Source organism: Pongo pygmaeus, chromosome 2 (genome assembly GCF_028885625.2).
Source record: "Pongo pygmaeus isolate AG05252 chromosome 2, NHGRI_mPonPyg2-v2.0_pri, whole genome shotgun sequence".
NCBI lineage: Eukaryota > Metazoa > Chordata > Mammalia > Primates > Hominidae > Pongo > Pongo pygmaeus.
The window spans coordinates 205,926,425-205,947,662 of NC_085930.1; the positions used below are offsets into that span (position 1 = coordinate 205,926,425).

The following is a 21,238-nucleotide window of genomic DNA, read 5'->3' on the forward strand; positions in this document are numbered from 1 at the left end:
TTTTTCATATTTAAGAAATGTTGATTCATAAGGTATTCATATTTTTCCAATTTATATAACATTGTAAGCATCTAATAGCATATTTTAGTTTCTTATATGCTTCATTATGTTGCAATAGAACATAATCCTTGATTATGTTGTATGGAAATTTCAACTGATTACACTTCTTTGCAACCTTTTCAGTATAGGTCACACACATTTATTTTTGCAATTGCTAATTGCAAGGTCACTATCTGTGGTTCCCCAAAATCCCAGGAAATATCTTAGATTCTTTATTTACATATACAAACATACACATACATATGCAAACACCCTTTAGTGTTGACATCTTTTAAAATACATAATTTTCTCATCTGAAATGTTGTCATGCTTTTAACTTATTCAGATTATCTTATATTTATTTATTTTTTACATGGAGAACATCAAAATCACATAGATGGATGAATGGATGTATAGAGAAATTTGTTTCTTGAGTTACTTCAAAGTGATTAATGTAAATTATTTAGCTTTAAGCTTTTTAAATATTATGTCATTTAAGAAAAGAATGACATAATTAAATATTATGTCATTTAATAAAATATGTAATTTTATATATATTTTGTATCAGCACTAATAATATGTATTATTAACTTCCTTAATTTTTTGATTTTGAGTTTCTAAGTCACTAACGATATTAGCTGCCAAAATGATGATTTAATCTCCTTTCTAATTGCTTCAAATTTTAGTGCAGTTTTCTTGCTCTATTTTATTTGCTCCTTTCAGAAAGAAATACAATAAAAGTTGTGAGAGCAAAGGTTGTTTCTGTCAGGCCTCTGAGCCCAAGCGAAGCCATCGCATCCCCTGTGACGTGCACATATACGCCCAGATGGCCTGAGGTAACTGAAGAATCACAAAAGAAGTGAATATGCCCTGCCCCACTTTAACTGATGACATTCCACCACAAAAGAAGTGTAAATGGCCGGTCCTTGCCTTAAGTGATGACATTACCTTGTGAAAGTCCGTTTCCTGGCTCATCCTGGCTCAAAAAGCACCCCCACTGAGCACCTTGTGGCCCCCACTCCTGCCCGCCAGAGAACAAACCCCCTTTGAATGTTTTAAAAGCATTTTGGAAAGAGATCCCGTATAATGATAACTCTGCAATTGAAATACATCCTTCCATTAAAGTATTAATGTTTTACAAATTAAAAAAAAAAATTTAACCCAGGGCCTGTACAGGTCTTCTTGAATTTGTATCTACACTTTTTATGTTTTTAGCTGCAGTTTTTAATTATTAGATATCCTTATATTTTCAAAAATTTTGGCATCATAAATACTATCAATAATTTGTTTTGTAAACATCTAATGTGCTGAATGCTAATTGTTTCTGAACATATTTTGGTCACTTCAGGTTTTTAAAAATAAATAATAATATTGTATTCTTATTTCCAATTTTTATACCTCTGAATTCTTTTTATTTTCTAATTCGTTTGCCTAATAATTCAATAAAAATAAAGTTTTTATTAAAAATAGACATTAAAGTTAACTAAATGCCTTTTTTTTAAGATGGATTCTCACTCTGTTGCCAACCTAGAGTGCAGTGGCACGATCTCGGCTCACTACACTCTCCACCTCCCGGGTTCAAGTGATTCTCCTGCCTCAGCCTCCCAAGTAGCTAGGACTACAGGCACTTGCCACTACCCCCGGCTAATTTTTGTATTTTTAATAGAGATGGGGTGTCACTATGTTGACCAGGCTGGTCTTGAACTCCTGACCTCGTGAACCTCCCACGTGGGCCTCCCAAAGTGCTGGAATTACAGGCGTGAGTCACCATGCTGGCCACTGAACGCCTTTTTCAATAATCATATAGATTTTTCCAATTTTAGTGTCATTGATCATATTGACTTATAAAATTAATTAGGATAATTTTCTTCTCTTTTTCTAACCTCCAGCACTTAAAATGGCGTAGGCTTCTTGAGTATAGAAGAAATTCAAGAATAAAATTTTCTAGCCATAGTACTTTTTATTTTTAGGATAGCTCAAAAGCTATCTTCCTACTGGAAAACTTACAGATTTAACCACTTACTGAGACAATTCTTCTAATTTATAGCCCCCTGAAATATTATTAATTGGATGCATATTTTCTTGCTGTCCTTTCTATTTGTTTTCATAATTTTTGATCAAGCAAGCATTCTGTGTTTTATTTATTGACTTCAAGGAACAGGTTTCTGAATTTATTTTCAAATTCTGCTTTCCCTCCTAGTTCATTAATTTATGTTTTTATATGTACTAAATCATTCATTCTAATTGCATAAATTTTGTTGTGTTGATATTTTTCAGATGTTTAAGTAATTCATTTATTTTATTTTTATTTAGTTCCTTTATATTATGGTTTTGTATACAATCATAGATTCCATATGTAGCATATTTTTACTGCTATTTTCTAACTAATCTGGAATTATAGTTTTAGTTTCTTCTTTTTGCTTATGTTATTTCTCAATTTGTTACATTATTTTTATACCAGAGACTAGTCTATCATTAGAAATTTGTCATAATTTACTAAGTTTCTGTGTTGAGTGTGTGTTTCTGTGTTTCACTAAGCATATGATAACATAAACAGTATATATGATATATTGTCAAGTTTGCTTGTCAATACACTTTGCTTCTTTGCTTGTATAGTACAGAGCTTGCTCACCTCTTGAATGATATTTATTAGTTATATCAGTACAATCATTCTTGCCACAATTTAATTCTTGTGTATTCGTTTTTCATAAATTAAATAAATTAGCTAAACTCAACTATTCTTCGTGTTTCTCTCACTTTTTTGCTGTATATTTATCAATTTTGTTACATATTTTAATTGTATATAATAAATTAAGATGACATTAGATAGAGACTGATATTTTTTGTTGAGGTTTTATAGGGAGAATTTCAGAGTATCGTCAAAAACTCTTCTCCCCCATTTCCACTTACTTTCCAAGAAATATATAAAATTTTGTGTTTGCATCCAAATAAAATCTACACCTATGAAAATAGTTAAAATAAAGTCATTAAAAATTCAGCAAAAGAGCAACGAATATTTTAAACCATAAATCACATATCGGGAAGTGTGAGATGTGTCTTGAATTAATGTGCACTTTTTATCATAACGGTATCCTTGAAATCTGCATCATGGAGTGATAATCAAGTCAGAGTATATCAAATTGAGTTTCTCATACTTTAGTATTTAAACTGTAAAAATGGGAGTCTAAGAAATAATTTATATTCAATTTTCTTTTTTACAGTGCTATGATTTCAAAGTTTACATGACTAATGTTAGTTTCCAACATTGTTCTGCAAAGAATAAAAGCTTTGTGCTAACTAAAGAATATTTAAAATTCACTAAACTCAAGATATACATACCAGTTTCTGGTCCCCACCCACCCACCCAATTTAAATAACTGCATCTATTGAGAAAGAATGAGACAAGAATGAAAATAAAGAGAGCACCATTTTCATATGCCAGAAACTGTGCCAGAGTTGCCCTGTTCTATATAAGAGCCAATAAGAGGTTATTTAAATTTAAGTTAATTAAAATTAAATACATTCCAAGTGGAAACTATGTGGCTAGTGGCTACTGTTTTGAATAGCATAGGTGGAGGACAATCCCAGAATCACAGAAAGTTCTTTTGGACAGCACTGAGGGCAGTTATTTTTCTTCCCAAGAATAATGAAAAATAATTTCTTTTTATTCATCATTTCAGATGGGACAACTGAAGTTCAGAAGAAAAAATAAACAGCATATTCAAGTTTAGAATATTAGTAACTGGTGAACCAACGACTTTATGTCAGTTCAGTTTGGTTTCTGAGCCTCTGCTTTTTCCACTTAATATGTAGAACTGACTGACGGAAAGAAATCCTTAACATTAGGAATAGCTCATGGAAGGCCCCTCCCTGAGCTGAACACAGCCTCAAAAATCTCACCAGAGGTAGCACTGGCACAACTTGTCCCTGGAATATTTATCCTTGTCCTTTCTATATTCCTTGTCTTACACTAGATTCTCTGAATTGTGCTGAGTTCTTACTAGTGTGTACATTTTTGAATTAAATTAACATTGCAACTCAGGTTTCTCCATTACCTCTTACCTCTAGCAAAAATTTAGCAACTGTGCCAAATAGTATATTTATATTTTATACTACCTACTGAGACAACTTCTCCAGGTGACACAGTCTAAACATCATGTCCAAACTTAACCCTTTAAGTTCTACCAACATTGTCCTTTTCCACATTTGTGGACTGAATAACATCTCCCAAAAAGATATGCCTAAACCCTACCCTCCAGTACTTACGAATGTGAATTTATTGTTAAGAAATAATTTTTGCAGATAATTAAGGATTCTGGGATGAGATCATCTTGGATTGAAGGTGAGCAGTAAATCCAATGACCTATGTCCTGACAAGTATAAGGAGAGGGAGGTTTGAAGCACACAGGCAACGATCAGAAAATACAGAAGTGAAGGTAAAATGGAGATGGAGGCAGAGGTTGGAGTGATGTGAGTACAGCCCAGGAACAGGAAGGATTCAGGACCACTACGAGAAGCTAGGAGGGAGGGACGGAACAGAATGTCTCTCAGAGCTTCCGGGAAGAACCAAACTGCCAGCACCTTGATTTTGGACTTCTGGCTTCCAGAACCGTGAGACGATACATTTCTGGTTTTGTAAGCCACCCAGTTAGTGTAATTTGTTTCGGCAGCTGGAGGGAACTCACAAAGCCACCATCCCTCTCAGTACAACTTCTTTTCAGTGCTTTGATCTCTTCAAAGCAGTTACTGTTTCTTCCACATCTCCCACAGATATTATCAAGAATTTCTTGTGATTAAATTCCCAATTAACACAAACAACTAAATGCAATCTGGGTGAACACCTGAAGAAAAATGTCAAAAATACGTAAATGTTAGGTTATGGGAAAATGATTTTGCCTGTTAAAACTCGGCTGATTGGCTGGGTCTAGACTCACACTACTTCCTTTTTTAAAGTTCTGAACAGGCGCTGAGGCACTAGAAGCCTAAGGAGACTGAATGACATAAGATGTATGAAAGTGTACTGTTGATCAATGCTACAGGAGGAAAATAGCTTCATCTAACTGACAAACAAAGGAGGGTTCCATTTAATGCGACATATAGGTAATGGTATGTGAATTAATTATTACCGTGCATGGTGATAAGAAAAAAAGAATATAAAAATTTACATTTAATTATTTTATATGGCCAAACCAAATTATTTTAGATGATCTTACCTTATATTTCTCTGGCATCTGCAAAACCAAAGTTTACCAATTTTCCATATCCTAAATCTTTTAATGGTTCTTGCATACAGAAACTATTTAGAAAGACTCTCACAAAGTCAAACATTGTGTTTTAAATTGCCCCAAATTCCCTAATTCTATAAAAGGTAGCTGTTTTCCTCCTAAGGTCTAGTGCTGGTAAATAGAGTTATTTACACAGGTCATATTCACCTAGGTGCTCACTAAAAATAAAAATGTGGATTGATCACCTTAAGGTCAGAATGCTGTAGGTGCAAGGCCAGGATGGAAGTGAAATCTCGACCAGGGGAAGTAAGAGGAGCAACCTCAGTAATTAATGGTAAGGGTGATCAAAGGAAGAGAAAGGGAGGACTTGACCTTTCTTCTGGTAGAGTACAGACGGTATGGGCCAGCCAGGTGTTGGCTTCAGAGCCAAGGGAGCTCCTGACCCAGACACAAGACATCTCCCTAGTAAAAGACTTTAAGACTTAAATAAAGAAAAGAACATATTGCCCAAAACTCATCTGCAAATAATTGTAATAAATAGTAGCACATCATTTCCTCGTGGGGATTGGGATAAGGGATCAAAACATATTCAGTCCCAGAAAATGAAGCAGGGGGTTTAAAAAACATAATTGTAATTTGAAAGAGCAAGCTTCTTCAGGTTTGCTAGGAAGAAAACAGTATCTTCACCCATAGAGAGGAAAATGATCAGAAGGCCTGACAGGCCTTGACCATTTAATTTACAAACTAACCTGTTATCATTTTTTTGTTTATTTTTCTTGAGATGTGGTCATCAATAACAGGTAGTAGATGCAAAGGGAACCACTTAAAATCACTTTAGCCTAATTAAAATTTATGCTAGCCCCCAGTCTCTAGGTTTCTCCAGTTAAGAAAGGTCATGTTTTCAGGGGGAAAAAAAAATACTGGAAAAAAAGAAAAAGAGAGAAAGAACAGAAAAAAGGACTAAAGTTTAACATCAAATGACATATGTGCCTAAGACTCTCCATAGTATACCGATCCATTCTTACTGAGACTTCTATTATATACATTAGAGACTTTTCACTGTTTGCTGACAAGAGAATACAGACGATCAGAATTATCACACCTTGACTGATAGGAAATTTGCTGCCGAAGGTTTGCAGCTAATTTTCTAGTCTACATTGAAAGTTTTTATTCTACCAATTTAAGCCCACAATTAAAAAACATTATTTTAAAAGCAAAAACTTCTAGAAAGAGCATTTTTTAAAGACCTGGAGAGAGTGTGGCACTGAAAGAGGAACGGTTATCTTTGATAATCTAGCCCGGGATAACCAGATTCAGGTAGGGGCCAAAATAACTGGATTTAAAACAACAAACAAGGAAAAATCTAATTCATAAGGTAATTCAATAGGGATGTGTTAAGTACCTGTAAACTTTATTTAGAGAAACAACCAAACTGGCCAGGAATGGTGGTTCACGCCTGGTAATCCCAGCACTTTGGGAGGCCGAGGCGGGTGGATCACCTGAGGTCAGGAGTTTGAGACCAGCCTGGCCAACATGGTGAAACCCCGTCTCTACTAAAATTACAAAAATTAGCTGGGTATGGTGGCAAACACCTGTAATCCCAGCTACTCGGGAGGCTGAGGCAGAAGAATAGCTTGAACCCAGGAGGCGGAGGTTGCGGTGAGCTGAAACTGCACCACTGCACTCCAGCCTGGGTGACAGAGTGAGACTTGTCTCAAAAACAAAACAAAACAAAAAAAAGCAACCAAACAAAAAGAAAATTTTCTTTTGTTTGTTTGTTTCCTGGAAACTAAAGTGATTGGAAAGAAATATTTTTAAAACTAAGTGAGAAAACAGTGACACACATTTGAATATATTTAAACATACCTAAGATATGTATTGAAGTATTGGCCTATAGTATACATTAATAAAATTTGTGTAAGTTTGTGCAAGAATTAATATACATGAATGTACATACACATGCATGTATCTATTATTTCTGCAGTGGAAATAATAGAGAAATAACTGCAGATATGTGTGACACTATCTATTTGCCTATATTTTAAAATATTATGCAGAGAGCAATGAAGTTCTTTAACTGAAGAAAGCTAAAACTTGGTTAGAATTTGAACATCAGTCCAAATAACTGGTGTTTTATTACGTCTATCTGCAAGAAAATTGATCTAAGAAAATCTTGCAACTTTACAATTAATTGGCAGCAAGTGAGTTAATGCTGATAAATCACGAAAATCTACAAACATGTTTTTATTCCTATACACTACTTTATTTTCTTCTAAAATCAGAAGTAGAGTTATAATGATAAAACATCAGCGTTGGTAATATTCTCTAAGTATTATTACAAATTCGTTGGTTTGTAAGTGAGGAAATTGGAGCTAAGAGATATGCAATAACCCACCCAAGATCACACAGCTTTTAATGAAAGCCAAATCTCAGATTAGGCAGCATTCAGTGTTATATCTATAATACTAGAATATCAGAAATAATTTTTTCAAGCAATGATTCCCCAAGAGTGAACCACAACAGTATGGAGGGTCCAATTATTCAAGAAAATGCTTACGAAAGCTGTTATCTCAATCATATTAAAAATAAAAAATATCCAAGCATACACTAATGTAATTTAACTTTTTAAAATTTTTCCTAAATAAATATTTTGGGATGTCAACAAAGATACAAACAATAGTAAAATTGTTCATTTAGCTTTCTTTCTAATGTGCACAATTTAAACAACTGAAATATCCAACCATAACAAATTGTTAAATTTAACTTTTGCTAGATCCATAGAATGAAATAACATGTGACTATGAAAATGATGTTGTAGTGAAAGGTTTAATGGCTTCAGAATTTTAATTTTAAAAAATGTTATGCAAAATGTTATGATAAATATAGCATAATCGACATACATAAAAAATATATATAATATACCACAATATCACTCACATTTATCTTATAGAATTGTTTTGTATTGTATTTTGCATTTGTAGTTTGTATTTTAATGCATTATTACACTTAAGAACTATTTCAGAAGTCAGAAAAGAAATGCTGAAATTGTGATTTCATCATAATCATATAATGGAATACTGAACAATGGTTATAATGAATGAACTAGTTCTAAATGTATGAACAAAGAAAAAATTTTAAAATCATGAAGAGCAGAAAAGCAAACTGTAAAACGATACACAGAGTGAATGTATAATGAATGGTAAAATGTGACTTCTCTTCTAAATTGATCTTTAAAATTTCATTTAATAAATATTGTAAAGACTATAGTTTTAATATTGAATATTGGTTCTGTGGGGGCAAATAATTAAAAGCCCTAATAAATACTACAATACAAATATTTTTGAGCATCTTTCTTCTGACCATGTTACTTATCCCAAATTTTTATTCCTTTTTTGTTCCCTCAACTAATTTTCTTTTTAATTTTCATGTTATTTTAATAAAAAGTATTAAACCAAAAGAGTAAGTATTCCTGTACTCCATGTTTTGTCTTTGTAGTCTTCAAAATAAACGTTCTCAGTAGTGACATGAAGGATTCTCTCAGAGGTCGCTGATGAACAGGTTTCAGGTTTGGCACTATTTTGGTGACCTTGGTCTTACAGGTTTGGTTTACAGTATGTGTCAGTGTTGCAGATCTAATTAAATTTGAGGATGATGACTCGCACTAACATTCACAAGGAAATGAAATATATAACCTATTATGCCGATTTACTAATTTGTAATCAAAATCAAATAGGAGCCTGGAGCTCTTGCCTGCTGCCTGCAGAAGCACCCTGAACACCTTACTTCACTAAAGAAAATGGGCAAGAGGAAACAGATTATCTGAAGGTGGCTTGGTGGCATGAATTAGAATACATTATTCTATTTATATGATACACTCCTAATGCCATCAGACCATGCAGGCCTGCAGCATCAAGTATTCAGAAAGCTAGCAACTACTTTCTTTCCCGGCGGGCACCCATGTGAGTATTACCAAACATTGCCCTTCAGATTCTGGTTCCGTTTGCATGTTTTCCATACACAATTAGAAACATTTATCTCATAGACATTGTTAAGACTGTCAGTATGATTGGAGCTGCTGCCTTGGGAATATATTCTATCCTTTTTGATAGAGATTCTTTTTCTCACAGATCTATAGATTTGGTCTCATAGTACGCATGGGGGTCTTCTTATCCATTATTTCTTGACCAGTTTTTGAAATTTGAAGAGATTTCTGAGGTGACTTGCTTATTCTTTTGCCTAGAGGCGTATGTTTTTCTTAATTGTATATAAAAACATTATTTACTAAAATGTTTTGCATATTATTCACATTTTAAACTCTTCTGCATTACAAAATGGAAAACATTTTACAAAAAAAATCTGTCAATATATACTTATTTAGAACATCAGAAATAATTTTTGAATTGATATGTCAGTTGTAATTTTATAAATGATATTACATAATGAGCGAAACCACTGTCCCTTATTGTTATGGTTGTTGGTCTTCTCAAACAATTTAAAAATTAATTTTCTATAATTTCTTTGGGGTTATGAAAAGCTGATCCACACAAATAGGAACTGTTGCAAATCCTTTTCAATTTAATTCTAATCACACACTGATTCGAAATAGTAACTCACTAAAATAAAATGACCAAGCTCCAGAAACAGGAAAATGCAAAGAATCTTACCATACAATAATATTTTTAATCGAGATTTTTCCCAAATCACATTATCTGATATTTAAAAATTAAAGAGAACATTAAGCAGATAATTTTATTCATGTGCAATTCATGCTAAAGCAGATTCGAGTGTGAATTCTGTTTCAAAGGTACTTGTAACTTCAAATTTCTCTCTGTTTTTGTTATCTCAAAAGCAGCATCATTATGATAATTGTTTCATTTGTACTGTTGGTACGTGCACTCTTTTATTTAAATATATCAACAACAAAATTTTTAAGTGCTATAAGGTTTACATTTTAAAATAGACTAAACTGGAACTACCAATATTGTATAAAACAATAGTGGCTGAAATAAGACTTTCTTAAAAAATAAATTTATAAATCATTCTATGTAAATATTACTAGCATAACAATTTGGACATAAACTTTCCCAAACTCCGTAATAAGGACCTGAACACTTAAGACGACTGTTAACATTTCTTATACTTTACTATTTTGAGGTTAGTTTTCCCTCAAAATCTCTGAAAACAAATACTGAGATTTCTATGTTTTATAATTTGTTATTATCACAAAGTTTTCATTTCTTGAAATTTAATTTAATATATGTATGATAACCATTAAATTTTTGCTTTCTTTGTTCAAATTCCTCACTGTGAATGTTTCAAAAGCAAAATTTTAGAAAGCATAAGGTTCACAAGTAATAAACACCATTTTGTTGAAAATGTTATTAGATTTCTTGAAGTAAACAAATTGTAAGCATTAAAAAAATCACTGACCTTTAATTATATGAAAATTAACCTTTTTTATTTTGATCCCGCAGTTACAAGTAAAATTTTGAAGAAATCACTAACAAATTTGACTCACACAAATAATTTTAGAAAAATATTTATTATGAGTGTTAATACTTTATGTGAGTTTAACACATTTTAAGTCAAAATAAAATAAAGTTGGCAATAACTGCAATATTGTCAACTCTGCTCTGAATATAAAAAGCAAAATAATTAAGTTGTATGGAAAAGTATTAATGTGAAAAGTAGGAATAAAAAACTTCACAATGATAACACAAGAGGACCTGTATTTGGGAAAAAACCTACAATAAAAATAATGACACATGCAAAATATAAATTTAATACTTTTGAAATTCAAATCTATAGGCAACACACTTAAGAACTGAAGACACTTTAGTGTATTTAATTTTATCAAAAAAACATTTATTTTGCATAAGGAATTGTTATATGCTATATGAAATTAAAATAAATCTGTAAGAAAATGAGAAAAAGAAATTATGAACATCCCATCACAAAACAAATATTTTCTGGTTGTTAACCTCTTAGACTATCTTGCACCTATTTGTTATTAAAAGAAAGATATCAGTGTACTGATTTTTATTTGATAATAAGAAGAGATCAAAGATAGATGGATCCTAATATTTATTGAGCACTTAATTTGACATTTATGTTTTAAAAATTTTTATCAATATTATAGATGCTGTTTAAATTTAGGTAAATATACTTTAAGAAAAAGGCTTAGAGATGGAAAGTAAATTGGCATGCTTATTTTTCAATAATAACTGCTTCACCTTTAAATCTATGTTCAACAAGATACTATTATCTTCTCAGAATATTATATTCTACTGATAGTACATACTAATTGATACAGAAAATTAAAACACACACACACACATATACACAAGAAAGCCAATTTATCATTTCTAGTTGACATTTTGGCTGAAATATGGGATTATTTATTCTTGCTGCTGTTAATTTTATATACAATCAAAACTTAAACCTATAAATATTTATCTTCTAAATAACAAAATTAAATCCTAAAAAGTGCATCAGCAACTTATTCTTACTTTTTATTTTATTATTTTTATATTATTTTTATTTTATTTTTATTATTTTTATTTTATTTTTAATAGACAACTATTAAAAATCAGTCTATGTAACTGCTGAAGTATTTTTAAAAAGGTAATGTGAATAAATCTTTCTGCTTAATGAATGATAGATTGAGCTATAAGATGAAAAAATATAAAGTACTGATGCAGTCCATTAATACACTGATATTTGTGACTGTGATTGGTTCTCATTGAAAGTGTCCGGGTTTAAAAAATGTTAAAATAAAGTTTATTTAGAAAACTGGTGGTATAAACTGGAGGGAAGACATTCATGGAAAGGTGTCTCCTCACTTTTCTCCCTCTGTCATATAGTTGAAGCTGACATATGGACACTTTTTGTTCTCACATGCCCATGGGCACTAATTTAGTAAATTCTATAGACCCAGAGTAGAGATTGTTTTATTGTCTGTTTTGCATAATAACGTCCTAAATCTAATGTTACCAGTAAAGTTCTCTGTCACACAATAATTATCAATATTTATTACTAAAGCAAGTTCTTGAACATACTGTAATTTAAGCATGGAAAGTTGAATAAGAATCTAATATAATTTATATTCATAATAAAAGTACTAGCAAAGTGGTAATAATACTGATTTGGGGGTATATAGGAAGTAACATCAATTTAAACTTTTTGCAACACCAGTATTCAGCCTCTCAGTTTGCCAACAGTATTCTATCTGCTAGCTGCCTTTAGTTTAGGCACAAAGTTCTGATAATCATAATCAATCATATATTTCAAAACCTTTAAGATATTCATATTGGAAAACACAGTATAATTCTATTTGTTAAGGGTGCTGTGAAATAATCAAAATCATGAAACATATTCCTATCAGAATGAAAATGCTAGTTAGACAACTGTTTTATTCTAATAATATCAGGTACGTTTAGTTATGCCTCTCCAATCTCCTACCTTTGGAAAATAATAATTAGAAAGGTATGCTTATTATAATACTTAGTAAGTGTGATTCTGGTAAATAATTTTTCACACACTTGATATCCACTTTTGATCCATCCACCTTTTTCCATAATAAGTTCTAAATATAAGTCCTTTAAAGCATGAAAGATAGTTTTTGACCACTATAAAGAATGACTATGTTTGTCTTGTCCCATGGTTTTAATCCCTTGGTAACAATATAAACAGTTTATATAACATATTGTATTTAGAAGTTATCACAAGTTTCATGGTAATTACGTGAATAGTAGGGCAGCTTACCCAATTATATTTCTATGACTAAATATCTCTAAAGCTATATGGCAGAACTGTCCTATACAGTAACATATAGAAAATTATCTGAGGACTCTGGGGCTTCAAAAAAAATTTGGGATAATCAGTGATAAAATCTATCCCTGAATATTGTATGAGCAAAACTGTACTCATGTTAAAAATATGTTTTATGAGATATATATCATATAACATATGCCAGAAAACAATCATATTATACATATATAATTAAGCTATATTCTTGGTAGACTTTTATACAAAGAAGTGGTAATTAAAGAGAGTTAAAGGTAAAGGTGTTTGTACCCAATACAGCATTAATATATAAAAATTAAATTACAGTAATACTCAAAGTTGGAAATATGATTTGGGATAAATCTTGCATCCTCATCATTTCTGCTAAAATTTATATCCCAAGATACATTTTTCACTGCTGTACTCATCTAGAATAATTTTTTTATATTATGATTTTTTCCTTATATATAGTGCTAAAAACTTTTTCTTCTTATTAAAAACTAATGGTGCCTCCCAATAAAACACCCAAGTTTCAAACATATATGCCTCTTCTATAAATTATAAGTGAAAGTCATGCTCAGTCATACTTGACACTAAGAGAAACCAAACAGGCAGGTGACAAGACAGAAACTAAAGAATAAAAGGTTTCATCTTTTGCTTGATCGTCACTGACTGATAAACCCATGTTAACTCCCAGAAGATAACTTAATGGAGAAAAAACCGAAATCTCTGTTTCTTCATAATCTCTCAATCCCTCTATATGAGTTTCAAAAACTTAATTCAGTTGAAATATTAGGTTGGTGCAAATGTAATTGCGGTTTTATATTTAAGTCTAAACTCAGTGGCTACATTTTATGGTGCTGGAAGAAAACTACCTAATAGAGCTATATTATAGCTCTATTAGAACAATGTCCTAAGGAGATGGAATGAAAATACAAATAATGCAGAAAGTGCATTAAAATTACTGTAATAACAAGTGCAAACACTTGGTGAATGCCAAGCTTCAACTATTACCATGAGGCTTAGGTTAAATACAGATCCTCTACTTAACAGATATCTATTTTTGATCACGTTTTTAAAATGAGAATTTAAAGTTGATGATTAGACTATTTTCCAAAATTCTTCAATAGGCACATTGCCACTCCCATTACCAAGATTCCCAGTGAAAACTGATGACCCATGTGTGTATGTATATATGTATGTATGTATGTATGTATGTATGTATCCAATATTTCCCTCCACAAACTTGAACTCAACTTCAGTAGCATATTACAGGATTGTATCAGTCCAATAAACTTAACTGAAAACGCTCAGTACTGTACAAAGAGTATTTAGTGATTATATTTTTAAAGTCTCAAAATATGTAGAAATATATATGTCAAAGTTATATCAAAATTATGTCAATCTTATCAGCATTTCATTTATATTGAGTTTACAGAAAAACTTACAAGGCACCCGGTTTTCTCTGAAGATATATATCACATGAGCAATGACCATAATATACTTACGTTTAACCTATTTTACTACATTAACATTGCTTTGACCAGCTGATTTGTAAACTATCAATAAGAGTTGTATTGGAGGAATTTAACACATTTAATAGAGATGATACATTAGTAAATGTCTGGTACTCATATTTTTAAACATTTAAATATGGCATAAAACTTTCAGCATCTTACACTGAAACCCGTTTGTTCTTGCCTGTGTAAAGGGGCATAAATTTAGGATGGAATAAATTTAGAAAAATCTATAATCATTTAATCTGTGTGGCAACAGGCGGGATAAAAGTGGTTCTTTCAGAAAGGTAGTTATACTATTTTATAACACTGGGAGTTCCAAGCCTTCTTGGATATTATGCGAATGTGAAAGAAATATACTTTCAGAATGCATAAGTAAATACTTTGCTACAGACGTTATCTGAAGATTTAGAAAACAGTCACATATATTTTATAAACATGTGCCCTCAGTGTAAAGCATGTTTAATTCAAATGATTGCCAGTGCTACATTTTTCAATGGCATCGTGTCTGTCTCTAAATTCATTAAAATGTTTGCTGTATGGCTGTAACTTTTAAATTGCTAAATAATGACATTAAAGTAAGACCTAATAGGATTTTTTTCAGAGTAGTTAAGCTCAGTTCTCTGCCACGGTAAAATCTATGACAAAACACAATGAAAGGAGCAAGAGATGGGAGATGAGCAGATTAGAGTGAACAACCAGTTCTTTCCTGAAACGGTGCAACAAAGCAGGTGCCTAAGTCTTTGCCGTTCTGCCTGTGAAATGGGCAGCCCATTTGTCTCTGTTCACTTTAAAGCGATTTTTTCAGATGCATGACTGATTGCAAAGTTTTAAAATTTTTGTAGGAAGGCAGATTCTCTCCTGATGTTATTGTTAGCATAATATATCAATGTAAGGATTTTTTTAAGTGGCTTTTGAAGAATTTCATCTTTGTCTCTGAAGGTAAAATGAATGTGACCAGATCACACCAGATCTAAATTTCATGAAATTTTGGGGAAGAAGGAACATCAATTCACAAGAATGACTAAAATGTTTTATTAACTTTTTCCTTCAATTTAAGCTGCAGTAAATTATTTGAAGAAATAAGTGTATTTAGCTATCTTAACTTTGCAAAACACAAATTCAGTTGCATTTAGAATGCTAAAAAGTATTCAAAATGATGTTTGCTTACTTTCAAATGCAAGTTTTTATACTTTTAAGCTATAACGCAATAATTAGACTTTTATTATGGCAGAAGGCATTGTTTTTCACGGTGTTGTGAGTCACCACAATATATAACCAAAGGACCAGTTGACATTTCTGACATGAATGAATCATCCTATACTCTAATATGCACAAAAACTATTTTCAAATGCTTTATGAATGAAAAAGAAGCCTAAAGAATTGAAGTTTCTACAGATATATTCCAATCATATTTCAGTAGACACAAAATTTTTTCCAAATATGACAGTAAAACCAGTGTCTCCCCTAAAGTGAGCTCCATACACATTTATTTGGCCTCTTTGTGATTACATTGGGATAAATGAGTGTTATGCAGGTTCCACTGCTGGATATGTCTACATCTCCTGCACCAAAGTGGTAACCTCTGAAAAGTAACATGAACTAATTCAGCAGGTGGCTTCAAAAGGCTCAAGCACGTTGCTTGGAAACTTACTATGACTTCTAAATTTTCGTTTCACTAAAAACTTCCTACTTCACCGTAAGACAAAAAAAAAAATAATGAACCTATAACTATTACTAAAATAGTATGGCACGGAAGATACGTTTCCCAGTAGGTGATACATTACAAACAAGAAGGCACTGGGCAATTCATTGCAGGTTTGCACACCGCTCAGATCTTACTGATTTTGGCATTTATCTAAGAGGTTTCAGAGTCGTTCACCTAATCTAGAAATGGACATCGTATGCATAAAAGTTTTAAAGAGATTTTTAAGCGTGTCTGTTATTAAGCACATAAATATCACAAAAGGAAATCATGCCTCTCCAAACACGATTTACCAAGGATCTGGGAGCCCTTAGCATTTTCCCCCACAGCGTCTTTGCAGGCAGCTCCCGAGTTGCGCTCTCCGACGAGGCAGCCCCACTTTTTCTCCTTCTCCCAGACACAGAGGGGACAACGTGCAGCTGCCGCCACCGGCCAGGCCGCTGTCACCGCTGCCGTCACCGCCGCTGCTTCAAAACCATAGCTACTACTGCAAAGAAAGGGTTACTCCTCTCTTGGAGTCAAGTGGCTGCAAACTTCACCTGCTTTTCATGTACCTTCTCCTGCAAACTTGTACGTCCTTCCGTGCAGAAGGAGCAAGGAAAACCATTACCAGCATCACAGGGAACATCATAATGAAGGACACCCCCGGAAGGTAAGACCTGCGAGTTATTCCGAAATACGATCTTAATCCAGATGGGAACCACCGCTGCCAGCAGATCCTCCCCCCCACCCTCCTCTCGGTTCCCATCAGCGAGCGGAGCCCACGCTGCCAGGGAGGGCGGCTGCAGCAGCCGCTGGCATGTGCGAGGTGGAGGTAAAGTTTGACAAATGATGACCACTCTGGGAAGGGGAAGAATCTAGGCAGCCAAAAATCCGCGCGGGGTGTGCTAGGGAAGAAGGCGCGCCGGAAAGCGCCACGTACCTTGCTGGGGTGCCAGGCGTGGAGGCTGAGGAGAGAGTCGGTGGAGGTGGCGGGGCGAGAGTCCAGCCCTGGCCGCGGGCTCCCTCCCGGGGCGAGCGGAGCCGCCGCCGCAGTGCCCGGGCGCAGGGCCGAGCGGCCGCCGCCTCGCCAAAGGCGCTGGCAACGCCACTCACTTGGCCGGGGGAAGTTGGGCAGCCTCCGCCGCGGCCTCGGCACCCGGCGAGAGCAACACGTTTAGTTTGGACTTTCCAGCTCCCGTCCAGGCAAATCCACACTCACGCACACGCGCGCGCGCGGACAGCCTCTCAGAGGCGCGCGAGCCGGCCCCGGTGGCTCTCTGGTCGCGTCTTGCTCTCTCCCTCGCTCTTATTGGCGCGGAGGTTATTGTTTTATTTATTTATTTCCTCCTCCCGGCTCCATCCCCCCTCCCCGCGCCTCCTTCTCCGGCTTCCCCTCCTCCTCCTCCCCCCCCCCCCCCCCGTCTGCGGGACCGGCCGCGGCGGTAGCTCCAGCTGCAGCGTGGCGGAGCTGAGCGGCGGGACCCGGCGGGGGCGCACCGGGTGGGGGCGCGGGGCCGGGCGGGCGGGGGCGGGGTCGCGGGCGCGGGGCCGGGCGGGCGGGGGCGGGGGCGGGGCGGGGTCGCGGGGCCGGGCGGGCGGGGACGGGGGCGGGGCCGGGCGGGCGGGGGCGGGGGCGGGCGGGGACGGGGTCGCGGGGCCGGGCGGGGGCGGGCGGGGGCGGGGCGGGGTCGCGGGGCCGGGCGGGCGGGGGCGGGGGCGGGGCGGGGGCGCGGGGCCGGGCGGGCGGGGGCGGGGGCGGGGCGGTGGCGCGGGGCCGGGCGGGCGGGGGCGGGGGCGGGGGCGGGGGCGCGGGGCCGGGCGGGCGGGGGCGGGGGCGGGGCGGGGGTGGGGCGGGGTCGCGGGGCCGGGCGGGCGGGGACGGGGTCGCGGGGCCGGGCGGGCGGGGGCGGGGGCGGGGGCGGGGCGGGGTCGCGGGGCCGGGCGGACGGGGGCGGGGCGGGGTCGCGGGGCCGGGCGGGCGGGGACGGGGGCGGGGCCGGGCGGGCGGGGGCGGGGGCGGGCGGGGACGGGGTCGCGGGGCCGGGCGGGGGCGGGCGGGGGCGGGGCGGGGTCGCGGGGCCGGGCGGGCGGGGGCGGGGTCGGGGCGGGGGCGCGGGGCCGGGCGGGCGGGGGCGGGGGCGGGGGCGGGGGCGCGGGGCCGGGCGGGGGCGGGGGCGGGAGCGGGGTCGCGGGGCCGGGGGGGGCGGGGGCGGGGTCGCGGGGCCGGGCGGGCGGGGCTGGGGCGGGGCGGGGGTGGGGCGGGGTCGCGGGGCCGGGCGGGCGGGGACGGGGGCGCGGGGCCGGGCGGGCGGGGGCGCCGGGGCTGCCTCCTTGGCTGAGGTGAGGGAATGTGGGGGAGGCGAGGGGAGGACGCTGCCGCCTGCCGCACTGTGCTGTGCCGGGGGCACCCAGCCGGGTGCTGCCGGGGAGAAGCGGGGCGAACCCCGCGCCGCAGCCGAGGAACTGCGCGAGGGGCGGCTGGCTCGGCGCGCCCGGACCCGGCTCCCTCTTCCGCCGGCCAGGCGAGAAGGCTCAGTCGCCTCCTAGCCACCGCCACCCCGCTTCCTTTCCCGCTGTCCCCGGGGCTCCCCACAGCCCCTCGGGGACGCTCGGACGCGCGCCGCCACCGTTTATCCACGGAAGACAGGGGTTTGCATTTGTGAATGGTGGTTTCAGCGCTACGCGGTTAGGCTGCCTCCACTTTCCAGCCGCCGCTGCCCCGACTCTGGGGAAAGGCGCAGCCACCGCCGGGTGGGGCGGGCTCAGGCCTCCGGGGCAATGAAGTGGGAGTCTGCGGACCACGGCCCCCGGCGCGAGTTGGGGTGCCTACGTGACCCTCCAGACCCACCTACAAGAGCCAGGGCGGCAGTGGCTCTGCTGCTACCATTCGCCCCCAAAATGAGCTCTAAAAGGGCAATTGACCGCTGTTGCCACGGTCTTTCAGTCACGGCCTACCGGGCTCCCAAACCTGCGGGAGACGCGACCTGAAAGCCGGCCGCCGTCCCCCACCCCAGTTACCCAAAGGCCGGGCTGGGAAGAGCCCGGGGCAGAGACCCGGAGACCGGTGGGCGGCTCTCTGCTGCCTGCCCCGCTTCCCAGCGGCTTCTCCAACGCCAGCCCTTCCAGGCTTCCCGTTAGGTAAACCTGTTTTGGCTTTTTTTTTTTTTTTTTTTGTCCTTTGGTTTGCTATTTATTTATTTTTAGGAATTCATGATTTCAGTCACGAAAAGGGGAAAACTTAAAAGGAAGTAAGTCTACAATATCTGCATAAATACAGCCGGTTAACTAAGCAGCATCACAAAGGCTGCAATGTAAATCTCATGCCTTGGATTTGGAGGCAGGTTGGTTTCCTCAGCGTTTTGCCCGCCGAAGTCCTCACAGCCTTGGACTGCATTGTACAAGGTGTATAGATACAGGAGGATGGTGACACTGGAGTGCTTGCCCTGATCCGTCACAGTATGCTTATGTATGTAAACGGTGCTTTCCTTTCTATCCAAACCTTCCAATTTCCCTGAAATTTATTCATTAGATATGCATTTCTTAGTCTTCTGGATCTTTTCTCAGAAATCCACCGTTAGGGGTACAAATCCTACTTAAGGAGCCGGTTTTACATACTTGACATTTTCCTTGACATCCCGAGTAAGCCCCCCAGAGGTCAGACGGGGAACAGGTGAGGCCAGAAAATGGGAGAAGGTGGGAAAAAAAATGTTTATCTTTTAGGTGGAAAAACAATGTTTATCTTTTCAGCATGTTGTAGTTCTCTTGCCCCAGCATAATAATGTGTACTAGCCATTTTCAAAGAAGGGAAACAGGAAATGCCCATTGCTGGACCTGTAACTACTCCCGTACTCATGAAACACCGGCTTATTACTGAGAAAAATGGCCACTCATAATTCAAGACCTTTATTGAATGGAGGAATCTAGAGATAATATCCAAAAGGCAGTAAAGTGCCTTACTGGTCAGCTGAGTGGCGGACATGAAGATGTGCCCGTCTCTGATGACATCTGTGCCAGTGAGATAGTAAGAGTTTCACTCAAAATCTGAAAGAACCACGTGCACTTTTAAAGCCAAAGCTTTGGAAGCACATGTATTTCTCCAGAATTATTGTCCCCTGCTTCAGAGGTAGGCAGCCTCTAACATAGGGAAGTACCTATCTGATAATGATAGCTTCGATTGTGTTTTACATAGAACGTTTTCTGTATACACACACACATATACACGCACACACACACATATATGTGAATCTAACACGCATGCACACATATGCATGCACACATATATACATATGTATCTAACACACATACATACATACACACATATACAGGCACACACACATATATACATATGTGTCTAACATATATACGTACATGTATATATACACACACACACACACACACACACACACGTATTCCCCACCCCACCACCATAGTTTGAACAACTCTTAAAACAGCATACTTTTTCTAATTTTCTCTTAGGGAATGCAGCTGTTCTCCTTGTCCCTCCTCCCCATTTCCCCACAGACTTGCACCCAATATGCTTCTCTTCTCCAGTGTCCAGAGGTAGCAGTGTTCACTGAGTTTTGCAATCCACATTATGATGGCTGTATTCACTCTTACTAGAGAAACACACATTTGATGCTGGGAATGATATTGACTCTAGATGCAGCAAACATCATTGTCACAGTTATTAGATGGAGAAAAGATGAAACCAGGAATTGATTTCATCATCATAGTAAAGAACTGACTATTGTATAATGTCTGTTTTCTGGAAACATCATCTGTTTCAATGATTGTGTTTATGTTTGTACCTGATTCATAGAAATTTAAAAATCTGTGTAGGGTGAATTAAAATTCGAATACATAAACAGGGTGGATAGCCTGTGTCTTTGTTACGGTCACTGGATCAGAAGGAAAATGACATTAAACACAGGTAGTAAGGGATAACTGAATGTTTTCAGAGGTTATAGTCAGAAATACCAAAAATA

General features: G+C 38.3%; 1 long non-coding RNA gene across 1 annotated transcript; it reads right to left on the reverse strand.

Moving 5' to 3' along the window:
• Positions 1 to 7,763: 7,763 nt before the first annotated feature.
• Positions 7,764 to 17,605, reverse strand: LOC134739111 (uncharacterized). Its single transcript, XR_010125621.1, has 2 exons — positions 17,194 to 17,605; positions 7,764 to 16,930 (listed from the first exon to the last, which is right to left on the reverse strand). It is a non-coding gene; the product is annotated as an uncharacterized LOC134739111 (long non-coding RNA).
• Positions 17,606 to 21,238: the final 3,633 nt, after the last annotated feature.